This window comes from Polyodon spathula, chromosome 14, assembly GCF_017654505.1.
Source record: "Polyodon spathula isolate WHYD16114869_AA chromosome 14, ASM1765450v1, whole genome shotgun sequence".
NCBI classification, from domain to species: Eukaryota; Metazoa; Chordata; class Actinopteri; order Acipenseriformes; family Polyodontidae; genus Polyodon; species Polyodon spathula.
The window spans coordinates 6,445,559-6,462,567 of NC_054547.1; the positions used below are offsets into that span (position 1 = coordinate 6,445,559).

Consider the following 17,009-nt stretch of genomic DNA (forward strand, 5'->3'; position numbering starts at 1 on the left):
CTTGAACTTGACGTGCTCTGGGATGCTTCATTAGAGCTTAAGTTATGTATATTGATTTAATTAATTAAATGCAAGGGCTTTCCTCTGGGGTAAAACATTGAGTATTGTTCCTAACATTGCCCTGAGAAGAGAAGCAGTGACACAGACAATTGTATTATTACACTTGGATGTAGGCATCAATGTCTAGCCTCACCATATGCAACTGTAGCTATTCCAAAGCTAGTGGATGAGTTTAATGATATCCAGTTGAAAGCTTGAGGCATATATTCCCTTACTAGTAGATGTTCTTGTTCAATTACACCATGGAAGAATTAGATCTATGCCTTTGAGTATCTCTGTCATGTAAACAGCTGCTAATCAGGGTTAAACAATGTACAATGTCCCGGATGTGTGAATTAGCTGCAAATCACCACATACACATTGGGCATCTACTGCAGTCTAAATAGGATTTACAACATCAATATGGGTAATATGACATGCAAAAGGATTTACAGTATGTCACATTGTTTTGGGGTTCTATTATACATACAATGCAAATCTCAAGGTATTTACTTGGCCAATTCTATTTAAATCTGCACTAGATTTAAAAAAAACTGATTCTGGGAATTTTTCCAAGCCAGTCTGCTGTAGCCTGCCCAAGCACAAGGAACACACTACTCACCCAGACTGCCTGCCCCGAGGAATATGCCCCCAGCAGCATCGGCCCCACAATCTTTGGACACCCAGATCATAATGCACCCAGCCACAATGCTGAGCAGAGCAAAGGACACCCGCAGGCAGTGGAACTCATTGATGTTGACTGGGTTCATCCAGCAAGCCCGTCCTCCATGCTATGACTGGAGACCCGAGTGGATCCCCAGCTCATCAAACCCTTCTCCAGAGGAGTAAGATGTCACATCTCACTTTCACTGCTTATAATATAGCCGCCCAGCTCTGCCAAGGAATCCGATAAAACTTTAAAGGGAAGGATTGCATTACCCACCAGAAACTATATGGGAACCAGCAGGCAATGAGGGACACTCCAGTCCAGGTTTTTGTTCCAGCCATGTCCTAAATTATTTAAATGAGCCAAAGCAACCTCCATCCAGCTCTTAAAGTTGTTAATTGATTAGCTACATCTTATAAACCTGGAGTGGAATGGCCCTTAAGCTGCCCATCTGTGTGGCAGCTCAGTGACAATAGGACTGTCACAGCCTTCACTGGTAATGTCTGTAATTAGGCTCTAGTAATTATGACAGTCCATTTCCCCACAAAGTCTTTTAAATGCTCTTGGAGATGGGGGACTGAACCTGTTGAACAAAAGCAGCTAGTTAAATCAACGCCATCATACCGGCTACACAAATGTATTGTTTTATTGTCGACTGCTTCAGCGAGTCTAGGTTGTCTGAATTGTATTGATGAAGCATTTGAAATCCCTGTTGAAAGACTGCTCAACTCTTCATGCTATGACCTACCCCCATGGTAAAACTGGGGAGGTGTTAAAACCACAGTGATTGGGACTCCAAGCTAAATTTAAGCTTAATCAGATGGTAACAGCATTACATTAACACACTCGCACTAGCGGATGGATTCATGTGATTCATGTGATCAGGAGCAAGCCAAAGAGGCAAACTTTAATTCACCTGAATTTAACTTTGTTTGTTTCTAAAATAAAATAGAAGGTGTATAATTATATGTCAAGGGAAATAACAGCGATCCGGATTTTGCAATCCTATATTTTGTGAGCGGGATTAAGTTAAACAAAAAAAAAATAATAATAATTTCGTAATCGGAATTAATTTGCAATCTGGGTAAATGTAACCCAGCAGTGACAAAAAACGGATCATAAAGATCCAGGTAAAAGTAATCTCGATTACAAAATATCTGGCTACAAATTCCGGAGCATCACAGTGTTCCAGATTACAGGTCTTGAAAAACCAGCACCTGCTGGTCAGCAACAATGAATTAAACATCAACTATGCAAAACAGTGAAGCATGCATTAGTCACAAAGCAAATCAGATGCAATGAGATAACGGTACACAACATCTCAATGTTTTAGGTGCATGTTGGGAGCTGAACAATATATACATAAGCAGCAATGGAAACTGATTCAACTATGATATGACTCATTTAAATCTCATGCTTTTAAATACACGACACCATTGTTACCATATTTATTGATTCATTTATTAGGTGTCTGTGGCTCTGCAGCTATTTACTGTATATACATAATCTCCCCACTGGTTCTTTATTCATTGGTTATTTATTCAGATTGTTTTGAATTAGACCTATCCTGACAACACCCATATAATCTTAAACTGTTTGGCAAAAATCTATTAAAACCATCATTACAAAAAAAAAATCTATAAAAACTGATGTCAAGAGATCCATAAAATCCTGACAATTCAGAACTCAAGTTACCATGTCAACCATGTTTGTGTAACACTAACAACTACCATTGATTTATGTTTGCAAACAGTATACAAGCAGTCAACGTACGTGACGAACAACATGAGTTCTGTAAACTTATTTATTTGTACATATTTCTCAATTTTTTTGTAGCTTTCTCACTCTTTACTGATGCATTCCACTGTGCTCTCGTATGTGTACAATTGCAATTTCATTTTAATGAGTTCCCATGTATCTGTAGTACTTTTGCATGCTAAACTGGAGTCAGTTGCGGTCTGAGCATCATATTCTATGTGTTAAAAACCAAGCTCCTGCTGTTAATCTCTTCACACTATTGTGTTTTCAGGGGACTGTTATTGTCGCATGAAAAGACTGCTTTTACCTTTGGTTGACCTATCAGATGATTTATTGGGTCACACAGGACTAATAGTCATGCAGCCGACTTCTAAACTCTGCAGTGTAGCAAGGTCTTTTTTAGATTAGAAGATTCTGATGGAGTGCATCTCATCCTGCCAGCGTTCTCACCATTTTCAGACAATTAGTGCATCCAAACTGAACTTCATTATTCCAAGCAGCATTGCCTGTAACTATAGGATTACAACCCAGAGGAGAACAAATGAAAAAGTAATGAGGGGAGGAATAGGTTGGGATCATATTCCTCTCCGGTCAATCTAATTTGATAGTGCTCTCTGCAGCACCCTATTAATAAAATCCGAGCTTCTTCCAAGTGGAACATCTCAGATTCCTACCACCCCACTCCTGCAGATTTAGAGAGGACATCAGGGCAGGATATAGAGGAACCTGAAAACAGTGGCAGATTGGCACTGGTAACGGGATGCAGGTTCAAGATCTTCAGTAGGTAGAGCTGTGGGACTGGCAATATCTTTGAGCCACATTAGGGGTTCAGTAATTGAAACACACTGCAAGGCACTGGGTGGTGCTGCAGGGCCTGGGTTCCAGTAAAGTGTAGAAACTGAGGTCTCAAAACTGCAAGAGAAGCCAAGGAGGGAAAGGCTTAATGTGGGGGTGCTGTCCTGTACCCAACTGCAGCCATTACTTTTCATTACCACTAAAAACACAAGCTCAATGTTGGTCTGTATTAGCTACAGTAGGTTTCAAGGGTTCAGTATTAAAAGGACACTCGTAAGTGCAAGCGGACACACTAAAGGTATGGGAAATAGACACATTTAGTAGTAAAAGCGGTAAATGCAATCATTTAACATGCAGCATTTGTGTATAGACAATGTGAAACATACAGAAAACACAAAGAGAACAAACTGGGTCACAGAGGTCTATATTTCCTGAAGCTGCAACGTTGATCTAAGAGGACTCGAGTGTGGCTACTGCTACAGCCTGCCTTGCTTTCACAACTGCCAGGCTGAGGACTCTGAAGAGGGTGAGCTTTTAATCTGAACAGTCTATGGTTAAATTTAGACTCATGTTTTTGAATATTGAGGTACACACAAACATTGACCTTGTCTTATTGAAACGGACACAAAAAGCACAGGGTCAAGGAGGCAGCATTGTCTCGTGTTCAAAGGCTTATTCTCTTTGTGCTCAAGCAGCTGCATCTGGGAAAAGCATGCAATGTATCTCACTGCACAATGAAAATGAGTCCAACATACTGTCCAACAATTCTGGAAATGGTAGAAACCCCTATATTAATATTCAGAGTAATTTCAATCGTTCTTTCTCATCACATGGGGACAAATTGGCCCTTTTGGATGCAGGCTGAACATACCAATGTTCTTGTTAGATTTTTATGTTTGAATGACTTCCTCTGCAAAAACTGCATGTTTGAATGATAGTTTCAAAGGAAAAGACTCCATTAAGGCCATGCTACTTTGACAACAGCTCAAATGTGCCATGAATCTCACTAAATTCCACAACAAATACCAGGAAAATTGACAACCATTCACTTACTTAAAAGGACTAGGGTAATCACACAGGCAAATTTTAAGAGTCTACTAGCAGTGTGTGTTTGTTGCCGAGCTGTCAAGAGCTTGTAGTTGTCATGGCAATTGTGTTTCTATAGCAACTGCTTTCAGATACCCATGCATGCAGTTCAACCTAGAGGAGGATAGCAAATCAAGTTTGCAGACAGGAGACAAAATTATAGGGTATATACCATTTTTTTCTTTAATGCCTTTGACTAACCAAACTTACTATGAATGTGTTCTTTAAAAAAAAAAAAAAAAAAAAAAAGCACATTGAACTACAACTATTATTTGGAAGAACTTCTTTAAGTAAATAATGAAGGATGTGTCAAAACTCATGACTCCAAAAACAGGTTTGTTTCGTAACCAGATTTTACACAGTGGGATTAAAATTCAAGTCACAAGGCCCTGTCTGAATGTATTAATTTAACTCAATTTAAAAACTGCAACTCACGGAACTGAAAAGCAAGGCTATCTGCCTTCGAAACAGCTTTTTGTCATGCACCTGTGTCAAGGCAATTGTTGCTTGCAAAAGAACGTCCGATTTCAGAGATACAAATGATCATTTTGGAATCTGAAAGTAACATTAGGCAGTCCAAGACTAGGGCTAATTGGAGTCTTGAGAAACCAGCCTTAACCGTAGATATTTTGTTAATTATTATTACTGTGCACCTTTTTGGATCAAACTCTTCTGTACATATTGATGTGGTTGAATTTTGATTTTATGTGTTTTTTTTGTTTGTTTTTTTTCAGGCTGGTAGTGGACCCAAAACTGCCAGGTGCTTGCATGACCTTCCCTAACTGTAAACCTTCATTCCAACAAAGGACTGTGTCACCCAGAATCCAATTCACCACAGCACAAGCAGAAAACGGAAGCGCACCAAACACTTTTCACCTCCTCCTCATCATTCTCCAACGCCCTACTGGACCCCTTACTCACTTTCTTGATGACCATGACCTCCTCCTCTCCCTCCACCCGTTGTTCTATTAGGTGACTTCAACATCAACCTCTCCAACCCCAACCACTGCTGGATATCTTTCCCTTCTTCACTCCTTTACGTTCTGTCTCTCCCCATCCACTCCTACTCACACAGCTGGCTGTCAATTGGACCCTCCCTCCATCTTAAAAAAAAACCTTCCTTGATCCCTCATCCCTCAAGAACTATCTTCCTCTCTCCCTTCTCCTCTTTCCTCTCTAAAACCTGCGAGTGAGTGGTACATCGTCAGCTCTCTGCTTTCCTGTCAAAACATTTTCGCCCAGCACACTCCACTGAAACACTGTGCCCCTTGAATTCACCAAAAACTTCGGGGCCACCCTCGACCCGTCTGGTTTACTCACACTTAATTGCTACTTGCTACTTACAGAGAATACAAAGTATAAGAATCTATTAGAACAGGACTGCAGCAACAACAAAATAGACTATAGTTTTAAACTAAGTTTTTAAAACCAATGTTCTACCTTGAGTTAGCTTCAGTATTCTTTTCAATGCCACCTTAGCACTGGTTAATCCATCTTGTCTTCTCTAATAGCTCAATATTCATTAAAAATAATTCATTTAATTTCTAAAACACATTGCGAAAATTTAACACAAAGAAAAGAAAAACAGACATGTTTCGCCCGTAGTCTTCATCAGTGATTTCAATTGACAAAAGGTAGCGATCTATTTAGGCATCCATTAGCAACCATAATCAATTTGCTCAATTTGAAAAAACTAATCAAAAGATATAGTCGACCCATGTTAATACATCATACAATTTTCATTATAACAAATGGAGATTTAGCAGAAAAAAGGTTCAATATACTTAACACCCATTAATCCTATTGTCCTTTAGTGATTATAAAATTACAAGCAAAGTAAAAGGATCCATAACATCTGAGATACCTAAATACAGCATAATTATGTAACAAGTACTATTACACCTGTTAAAGAGTTCCAATAGAACATCAGATAATCAGCTGATCAAAATAATTATCGCTTATAACTAAAGAAACCAGGACAGCGCAAAGTCTTCATTGAATCCCTTAGGCATTAAAAGCATTTAATTTAAAAATCCCAAAAGTTTCACGTTTCAATAGTTTGACTGCGATATTCCCTCCCCTTCTACCATGGGTAACAGCTTCAGTACCTATGCATTTCAAAGAATGTACATTGTGTGAACAATCTTCAAAATGTCGAGCTACATGGGGTCATTATGTCTTATTGCACTTTTATGTTCACCAAGTCTAATTTTTAGAGGTCTAAAGAACACTTCAGATTCTGTTGATCCGCATTAAAGTGTCCCCCCCATGAGCTCTGTGCTAGTCACTGCACACTTCAAAAGTAGAATTTTCACTGCTCCATTCACCATCCATGGTGCTGTACAAAGTAACAAAGTACAACTGTGGCTTATCTCAGCGATTACAGGTTGATCAAAATTAACAGAAAGTTCAAACCCCACAAAGAATGGGGCACCTCAATAGCTGTAGATCATCACAGAATAAACAGTTTCTGGAGAAGAAAGGTTAACAGCACATTGATAATGGGAACAGTGAATTGGGTTAAGACTAAGACAAGACAAACAAAACAAATGTTTTGTTCTTCAGGCCCAAATGTTCCCAGTATATTATCACAGGTTCCAATCTTTTCAGAGTAAAACACTGACATACTATAGCATCGCGCTTGAGTGAAGACACAAAACAATGAAGTCTGTTAGTTCCTTAGCTCTAAAGAATTGCTATTGAATACTTGGTACATGTAAAGAAATTGGCATTTTAATGCACAAAGGGTGCATTAAAATACTAGCTTATGCTTGGACAACCTTTCCCAAGTTCCTTTCAAGACAAAACCAGTCACTCTTCAACACAATAAAACAGGACTGTAATGACACTTAAAATCTTTTTTTTTTAAAAAAGGCAGCATTACATTTCAAATATAGTTTCCTCATGATTTCCTAGTATCTGCAAGAGCTAGTTACCATGTCAGACAAGAAGGCACAACACAAAGTGAAAATCAAACCCAACCAGATCAATTTGGAAAATCAAAATAGGTAAAGACTAAATAAATTCATTAAAAAAATGTCACTTTCATGTGGCTATTCTGTATTGCGAGCAATTTGGCGAAACCCTGAGTAAAGATAAGAAGGAATCATAGAAATCTCCCAAAGAAATCCGTATTTGGATAGTTGGACCACTAATCACTAGACACTGCAATAAACAGATCACCCTACACCCTTAAAATATTTCACAAAACATAGCACTTGTACACAGATTTTTCAAACTCTACACTTTTAACATCCTGGGTACATTAAAAAAAAATAAAAATCTCAACATTTGATATACAACCCTTTCTTTGGATTGTTTTTATAAATGAAAAGTCAAACCGTGATTCTTATGTTAATTTTGTTCACAACAGACCTCTACATTGCTTACTCATGCATAGAGAATTGTGTCTAGGGGCAGGGTGCAATAATGTCCAAGTTAAATAAATAACAGTAAATGTATATAATACTGAACAAGTGTAGAGGACAGTGAGCAAAATAGAATAGGTGTAAGTGTACAAGAAAGATGTACCAAACAGTAGGCATTGTGCAATCTTGCCATGCACAACTATGGGTTATGGGCACTTACCACAGAGTGGGGAATGTATGTGGAAGTGTTAATTACTGAGAATATTGAAGTAATTAAAACAGAGTGGCAATGAGGAAATAAAAATGTATTTTAATGCTACATTTATCTCATTACCCCGTGTGAAATAAAACCTATTCCATTTGCATTTCACAGGCGAAGAGGCCTCTTGAAAGCCAGTCTCATTTATAATTTGTGTTCGATATACAGAAGTCGGGACAATGTGCACAAAAAGGTGCCAATTAAAATGGTGCACTTGTTTTACACTTCAATTTAAAACTGAATAAATAAAAATAAAAGAAACTATGACATACACCTGACAAATAAAAAAGCTAAGTAAACACATTCTAAGAAAGCAGTGTGGTGTGTTGATTGGCAAGCAAGATACAGTATTCTGCACACTAACCCAAATTCAATTATAGCAGTGTTTTGCAAGCTATTGAATATGGACAGCGCCCTGCCAATATGACACAAGCAAGGCTGTGATAAAGCTCAGATCCTCGTGGCAAGGATTAATCATCTTAAGAGATGCAACCTTACTGTACTTCAAATAGTAATAACAAGCCATCTACCAATATAGTTCAATGTAGTAAAATGTGCACAAATATTATTTAACAAGCTCGTTATAAATCCTGCAATAACACTTACCATTCCCAGAAGATTGCAATCTCTAACTGCAGTTACCTTAATGCTGAAATATAATGTGTTCAACTAGTTTTATAAAAAGGCATAAAGAAACTCAAAGGAGTTTCATTACGCCGACACCCTAGAGATGCAATTATATCAGTATAATGAACATCTTGTCATTAAATTTAACAATATATCGGTAACATAGTTATTAGAAATACATAAAATAAAATGTTGAACTGCAATTAAATATAACAAAGCAAAGTTCCTGTAACCACCGAAATTAACTCCTACCACGGATATTAAAGCATAAGTGCATACAGAGGGACATGCTCCAGCGATTTCCTTTTTTTCCATCAAAAGAAGTGAATCACACCATCTCACTTCACTTATTGTGTTCTTACTAACACCTAGACAGACAGATAGACCATCCAATTAATAGCAATAACTGTTTGGAGCGTAGCATACAGCATGTACATTAGACCAGCAGATTTAACACCCAGTAGGGCTCCAAAGTTTTGACTGTAGGTGGCAAGCAAAAATACAAGCTGCATTGCAGGCATGTCACAGTTAGAACCTGTGTGGTTTTAAGAAAACTGGGTTCAGTGGCTGAAACTCTGCTGGTATCATTGACTAGTGTAAGAAAAAGGGCAGGGCCAGGAGACACTGCTGAAGATCCATCAGGCTAGGAAAAGCTGGAAGACGGGGTCAGGTGGTGTCATCGCTGCTCACTGGGAGGCGGGGTCAGGAGGTGTCATCGCTGCTCCCCGGGGAGGCAGGGTCAGGTGTCATTGCTGCTCGCCGGGAGGCGGGGTTAGGTGGTGTCACTGTTGCTTGCTGGGAGGCGGGGTCAGGAGGTGTCATCGCTGATCGCCGGGAGGAAGTCTGTGGCTCGGAGGGCGTAGCTCTGGCCACGGTGGCGGGCAAGTCTCGAGTTGGAGGGGGGGACAGTCTCATGGAGCAGACACTGGGCAGCAGGACCTTCTGCTCCTCATCATGCTGGGACAGCTGCCGGTTAAAGGCAATGGCATCGGCAGCAAACTGGGTCAGATCCTTTGTACTGCTGTTCCTGTACTGAGCCAGGGAGGAGAGCAAGCCATGAGCAAGAAGAGGCACTTCACTGCACATTTCAACTCAGCTATTTAACAGGTGGGATTTATAGTTCCATACGACACTAAAAAGGGGTCTCTAGTCGTACACGCAAGTAAATAACATGCATAACAGGCAAGTCTCTAGTCCGGTGTTCTCCATTACTTTTTTTATTGTCCTCATTTTTTTGTGAAACATAAAGTGTTTCAATAAACAGACACCAGTTCTGACTGTACTGTCAGTTGTGTTTATTTATTAAGAACAATGGAAAAAAAAAAAAAAAAAAAAAAACAGTAAGGAAGTCAATCAACATAACTTGACATTTTAAAATCTGTCAAGTCATAAAAGTGCAAATCAATGGAAAGAAGAATGCTGTTGACACATGTCTTTCAGTATTTGCTTCTAAGCTACAATTGAAGCTACTACACAATCCTTTTCCATGAAAGTATTTATCTATCTATTAACAAGCCAGTGAACAGTTTGCTTACCTCTGTAGTATGCAAGGGGTCGGCAGGCCTCTCTCTGAAGCTTTCTGGAAGACAATCAAGAGAAACAGAAGAATGTTTTCTAGTGCCCAAGCAGGACAGTGGGGCGACAGCAGATAAATAATTGGACTAAAAGGTTTTCTCTGCTTATTAAGATACATGAGCACAGTAATGAGAGGTGAAAGTAGAACGTGCCAGTGCTCATTACGGTGCACAGCAACAGGAAATGCTGAAGTGTTTTGTTGCTTATTAGAGCACAGAACACAATATCCAAGAATGGGGTCTTTTAAATGCTCATGAAGGGGCCAAATGACATAGCTGGAGAGCCGCCCATATTGTGTTTATTAACCCTGCTGCAATCTTAAATACCCGCATAATGAAACACTTGAGAAAATCTCTTAAAAATGTATTACATTGCTTTATCCTGAACATTATTATTATTATTATTATTATTATTATTATTATTATTATTATTATTAACAGTATAATTGTAGTATGAATACATATATTAGGGATCCAATGCTGGTAGTAAAATTCTCTTAATATCACGCTGATTCTGATCATTACTGCTGTAGAGTAAGAATAGGGTGAAAAAGCTGACCCCCTGCACCCATGGGTGCTGCAGAACCTTGGCAGCGCTCAGCCTCTGCTTAGCATCGTGCAGCAGCAGATTGGAGATCAAGTCCTTCGCACTGTCAGAGATGTGGGCCCAGTCCTTCTTTGGAAACTCATATTTCCCCTCCTGGATACATTCACAAACCAGTGTTTACCGCTGTGCAAACAACCCAACCGAGGTGTTAAAAAGCATCAAATAAATAGCTCTGTGGGTGCTGTAGATCTTCTAGATCTGTAGGAGTAGCAGGTGTGATTGATTCTTTCGATTGTTTTAGTTTTGCTCATTTGCCTTAGAGCGACAGAGAGAGACCCCACTTAAGTGTATATCCCACCTACTGTAAGTGTGTTCAATTCCAATTATTTAGTAAGACTACTGATCAGTTTCATCAAGTAATATTTTACAGGAAAAAGCCCGGCACGCAGACATTTAGAAAACAGCAGTAGTCTTGAGGTCGACATGGAGACGAAGTCATGTTAATTTGCTCAGCAGCCATGATTACGGTCTGCCTGCTTTAAAGTATATGTCATTCATTAATGGCTTCATTAACCTTTCTTCTGGCTCCATCTGTGCTGTCTATGACTAAGCAAATAGCCCTGTTTCCCACAATGCTTTTCATTACATGTCGACAAGCAAATATTTAAATCCTTGAGAACCTATTTAAATACACAAGTCAGGGATTAAATATGAATCAATTTAAACTAAAGTAATACATAAAGACAAGTTACATCTTTCACTCCCATATACCCTGCATTAATCATACTTTTGGACCACCCTATACAAAACATGTATCTGCATTATCCCAATATTGACATCTTGAACCATCTACAAAGGCTCCACATCTATGTAAACAGTCTTTGTTTAAGCTGTCATATACATTTTCTGTGAAAAAAGTAGACTTGATTTATTTAGTCATATTTATAGTTGACCTATTTTTTATATTACTTACAGTGGTTTACAACGACATTTAAAAATCAATGCAAAATCTTCACATACAGTAAGTGTGGATTTTCTGTTAAATGTTTAGTAAAACCACACTGCCATTTAGATTTTGTATTTCTACTGCATTACTACGCCTGCCCACAGTATAGACGGCACTCCCCTGAAATGTGGAGTGCTGTACCTGGCAGGAGCGGCATGCCTCCCCCGGGTCCCAGCCGCAGTTTGTCCCACAGTTCCCAGTGAAGGGAGGGCAGACGCTGAGCAGGATGTAGAGGATCACCCCCAGACTCCACAGGTCACAGCGCTTATCATAGAAGGAGGCCTCGTCTGTGAACACCTCCACCACCTCTGGGGCCATGTACTCTGCAGAGCCGCACTGCAGCACAGACAGTACAACAAGCACACACACAAACTCAACAGCCAAAAGGGTTACACACAGAAGACAGCTTATCTAGGTTACTGAAGACCAGCTCAAAACAGGGACGACACGTGCTCAAGCAAAGTTTATTCAAGGTGGATAAATACATTGGAAAGAAGACTGCCAATGGTGAGCATGGTATGTGTTACCCTGCAAAAAACTCAAATTGTACATGAATGCATGGATTATCTACTTACATACACTATGAAGCAATATATATCTCAGGTTTGCTTACTGGCGTGGTTAGCTCAGGGGTTGTTATGGGCGTAACCAGACCACAACAATTATTCTGTGGGGAGAAATGAAATCCCTGTAATCTGAAAGATACTACTAAAATTGCACAAGTCCAGATCGCTCTTGGCAAGAACCTCAATGTTGTTATGGATACAGTGTCTGACAGTATTTCACATAGTGTGCCATAGCCTTTAACAAGTATTGAATTAATGCAAAGTTAATCATAGAACCTGCAGTTCACAGTTGACTTGCTCATGCATATTCTCTGAACAATACTGCTGCAAGTTGTCTTTTGTTTTTGTTCTGCTTTTAGAAAAAAAAAATTTCAATAAATTTCAATAAAAAAAAAATATAGGATTGAGAAGATGTTTATCTTGTTGAAGCTCGCCTCTTGCTCCTTTAAAACCTCCAGTGTATTAGTGACTACAATGCTCGAGAATCTATGAAATTGTGCCAGGGAATTTATTATTAAAAATTAAAATTACTTTTCTGAGAGGTAATACATTAGAGACAAGATTGTAGTGGGATAAACAGACAAATTAAAAAAGATGGAACAGATAAAAACAGAAAGAAACGACTGCATAATAGGAGATACAGTGCGAGATAGTCACGGAGGTACACTGACTGTGGGGGAAACGTATGCAGCCCGTCTCCTACCTTTAGTATGGAGGAATTCCAAGGCTGCCGTAATGTCTCTCACCACCCGGCTTGCCTCTCTTTCATCAAAGTGCTTCTGACTTTGTATATGAGTCAGGATTGAGCCTGGAGATCAGAGAGTGAAGGAGCAAGTGTCAGACTGAAGGAGAAAGGGCAACATTTCTCAATACCAGAGAGAGGACACCCCCCCTTCCCCACAGTGCAACACATACAGTGCATACATAAATAAATACTGATGCAGGTAGCATCTTACATGTCAACCACTGATTGGCTGCAACTCGGACTGTGCACCGTCAACTGTTTCAAAATCTCCTGTGCTGTTTTGCAGCAGTTGCAGATTTTTGTTAATTCAGTTACTAAAGTGTGAATTCATCCTTGGCAAAGCAACTGGATATGCAATACTGTGGTCCTTACCTCCTTGCAGCTTCTGAAACACCAAGTAGAACCGCGTCTCATCTTCAAGGAATTCTATCAGCTCCAAAATATTCCTTAAGAAAAGAAATACTTCAATTAAAATGTGTTTAAAAGCTTAATCAAGCATGCTGAACTCATACGACACAATACAAAGCAAAAGCCTAACCCCTTATTTGTTTGCATCATTCAGTGGCTGTAAGTTCTCCAAGCTAGAGGGCTGTATCAATGTATCTATTAATACCCTGACACACCTATTCTGCCATTACCCCCAATACCTCAAGAAATAGAACATACTTGTTCCCCTGACACTGATAGAGTGTCTCAACCTCACAGAACACACAACTGCGGCTGTGCCCAGCTTTCTTTTCAATGATCTGTTTGGAACACAAAACAAGCTGTCTATAGTCATTCCCTTCAAGTGCGGCTCCCTCTACCACATGAGCATTCGTTTAACATCACAAGCTTCGTTTTCCTGTTGTAGCCCTCTCCCATATTTTGACTCAAGTCATGATGATCTTTAGGGGTGAGACGATTTATCATGTACCGATGCATCACAACACTTTACAACACGATACGATACACCTTTGTGTATACTGATGCAAGCTTGAGTAGCTAAATATGCCACATTTATTAAACTGTAAATCATGAAAGAAAAGGTTTTGTTTGTCTGAACGTAAACTCCACCTGATCCAAACATATATCATTGTGCAATGAGCCGGCCAGATGCTTCCTGAATTTAAGCAGGTGCAGAGGAAACAATATTATCATCTAGTGACTGGGTATGTCAGGGATGATGAAGAAAGTCTGACTCGTTTCAGGAGGTCTGTATAAAGCTAAGGTAACACGCTTGTGGCTTGGAACTGAGGTTTCAGACCACTGCATGGCACACTAGGGGAGACTTGGGGTTTGTTTAAGCAAAATTGCCTCAAACTGGGTCTCTTGGTCTTCTGGAACCAGGTTTCAGTTCCTGAAAAAGTGGCTTTGTGTTCCCTTCATGTTTTGCAGTTACCTCAGATCCAGTACATGCAGCTTAGAACTTGACCCCTTAACCGCACTGAGGTGTACACTTTCCACAGCTATTTGGGCAAACCTAGACTATGACTGTATCACCACGGCTTCCTTCAGTGCTTGGATTTACACAACTGGTGGAATGAGAAATCCTGCCCTGCCATAATATCATGCCGTGCGGAGTTTCTAGCACAAAAATGCTGATAAACTCTGCTTACATTTTTATAGCTGCAATCCTCTCTCTCCCACTGCTGTGCAAAACCAACATTGTTTTTTGGGTTGTTTTGCCAAATGTCATCAATGTAATTTGTACCTATATTAATATCACACAGGTGTATTTACTTTGCCTAATTCTACATTACATCCACAAATGCAACATGACCCAACTCATTTGTTTTCTGTGTGTAGGACTGTTCCCTTTAGTGATGCAAATTCATGCAGAATAATTATGTGATGGATGAAAACAAGCAGTGGATCATGCTTATTTTCAGCCTGAAAGCTAATTAGGCAAAACAAATTCTAAATGACGATATGTAGCGACTACATGGATTAGTTTGCTTCACTCCACATCTGAAGCCCCCCCTCGCCAATTCGCTTAGTTTGAACAACCACAGTGGTAGGAACAGAGGAGAAAATAGACATGTCTAGCAACTAGTCAGGGTAAGAATTCCAATATTTACATCTACTCTCACACAGCCCCCCCCCCCCCCCCCCCCCCAAACACCATGCAGGGGCATTGGTTGAGTTCTGGCTCAGATGGTCCAGTACCCCTTCAAAGCCACAAACATCACAGTACAGAACTAGCCTTGCTTTGCTTCTGACAGCAGACAAGACCAGCCTGCTTGGTACAATGGCTACAGTCTTGTTCTTAGGGAATACCTCGATGTGAGGATTTTTGTGTCCATATCATAAGCATCCCAGCTCCATTGTTTAAGCTGTCCAGGTGAATTTAGAATAAACTTTAAGCGTACCTACGATTGAAGTTACCAATGAAGCTATAAGTCACTCTTGTTCTCCTTTTCTTTTTTTTTCTTTTCCCTGCATCCGCTATGCGGAGTGGTTGGCTGCTCACCATCTCTGCGAGAAACACAGCAGGTTAGAGTGTGTCAGTGTTTGTTTATGAGCAGTCGTGAGAGCACAGAATGGAGTGCTTTAGTGCTTCATTATGGCGTGGTTTGATAGTACTAGAGGCTAGAGTTGGAACTTTATCATGAGCAATCCTCTAAAAGAAGTCTTGTCAGATTGAACCTCTCCCACCACCCAAACCCAAAACAGTTTCTATAGCAACTTCATAGCAGCCTAGCGGAACAATCAATTCTAGCCTCCCAGGTGGATTTTTGGTGACTGTACTTGCTATTGGCCCTGATAAGCATGCTGTAGTTTATGGTACCAACAGGCAGATGAGCAGCAGAAGCATGGTAAATATTAACAATAGGAATTGTAAATGCACATGTTGCAAAACACTGAAGTAACTGTAGAAATAGTTCCATATGTTTTCACCACCATGCACATCCATCTCAAATGTGCAGTTTTGAAAGAAACACATGTCTTACCAAACACATATTCTCATTTTAACATGATATCTGGCACTATTCTAGGTCAAAGACATCTGTTTGCAAGCCAAGCTTTTTTTAGATTGTCTGTCACTTCCTGGGTCATTTCACCAGGAGGGTCAAATTGTCTCCACCCCTCATTTCCTGTCAATAACCAATCAGCTGCTTACCCACTTGACTGACATGCTTTTAACAAGTAACATGCTTTGACCCAAAAGACACTGCCAGGGTGAAATAACCAAGGACATAATGCAGCAACAAACTTCCTGGAAGGCAAGCAAATTGGGAACTTTCTTTAACCTAGCATAGTACAGCACCTGATGACAGTTTTAAAATAACATGTTTTTGAATACAAACAAACTGCACATTTTAGACCTATGCAGCTAATACAAAATGGTTAAGATTTATGGAAGTACTCTGTTGGGTACAATTACTTTACAGATCTGGGATAGATAATGTTAGATTTCCAAAAGACCACATATCAGACATTGAATTGCACAGTCAAATTTTTTATTTTTATTAAACCTAACCATAGTCATGTAGCGATCTGTAATCCATACTCTAAATGAGAAAAGGTATTATTTTCTGTGCTGTACATCTGATCATGCACGTTGAACTCCTCTAAACCTTCTCTTTTGATCAGATTTTTAGTAGACAGCTTCCACAGTATTCTCTATACGTTGGAACATTTTGTTTGTTTGTTCGAGCATATGCAGCAGACTGTTTACTATCACACTACACACTGCTTGTCTAAAACAAGCCTGCCAGGCAACCTGTTATTTCAAAACATATACCAAAACATATACCAAAACATAATCAAATAAATATGCTAGCCCTGGCTTGCATCCGAAAAGAATTACTAGGCTCAGAATGACATCTCGAGACAACAGCTCCTCTCAAAATGTGTTCCTGATTATTTTGCTGGCTACAATTCCCTTGTTTATAGTCAGTTTAATCAGATTCAAGCTTCCCAGATCCTCTCTTTATTCTCCATGTAAACCGGTATGATGAGACGGAATCAGCTTGGGGATTAATCGGA

The 17,009-nt window shown here is 39.6% G+C and overlaps 1 pseudogene; it reads right to left on the bottom strand.

The window, feature by feature from the left end:
- Positions 1-9,092: 9,092 nt before the first annotated feature.
- Positions 9,093-15,492, bottom strand: LOC121327077 (annotated as a pseudogene).
- Between the last annotated feature and the right edge of the window lie 1,517 nt (positions 15,493-17,009).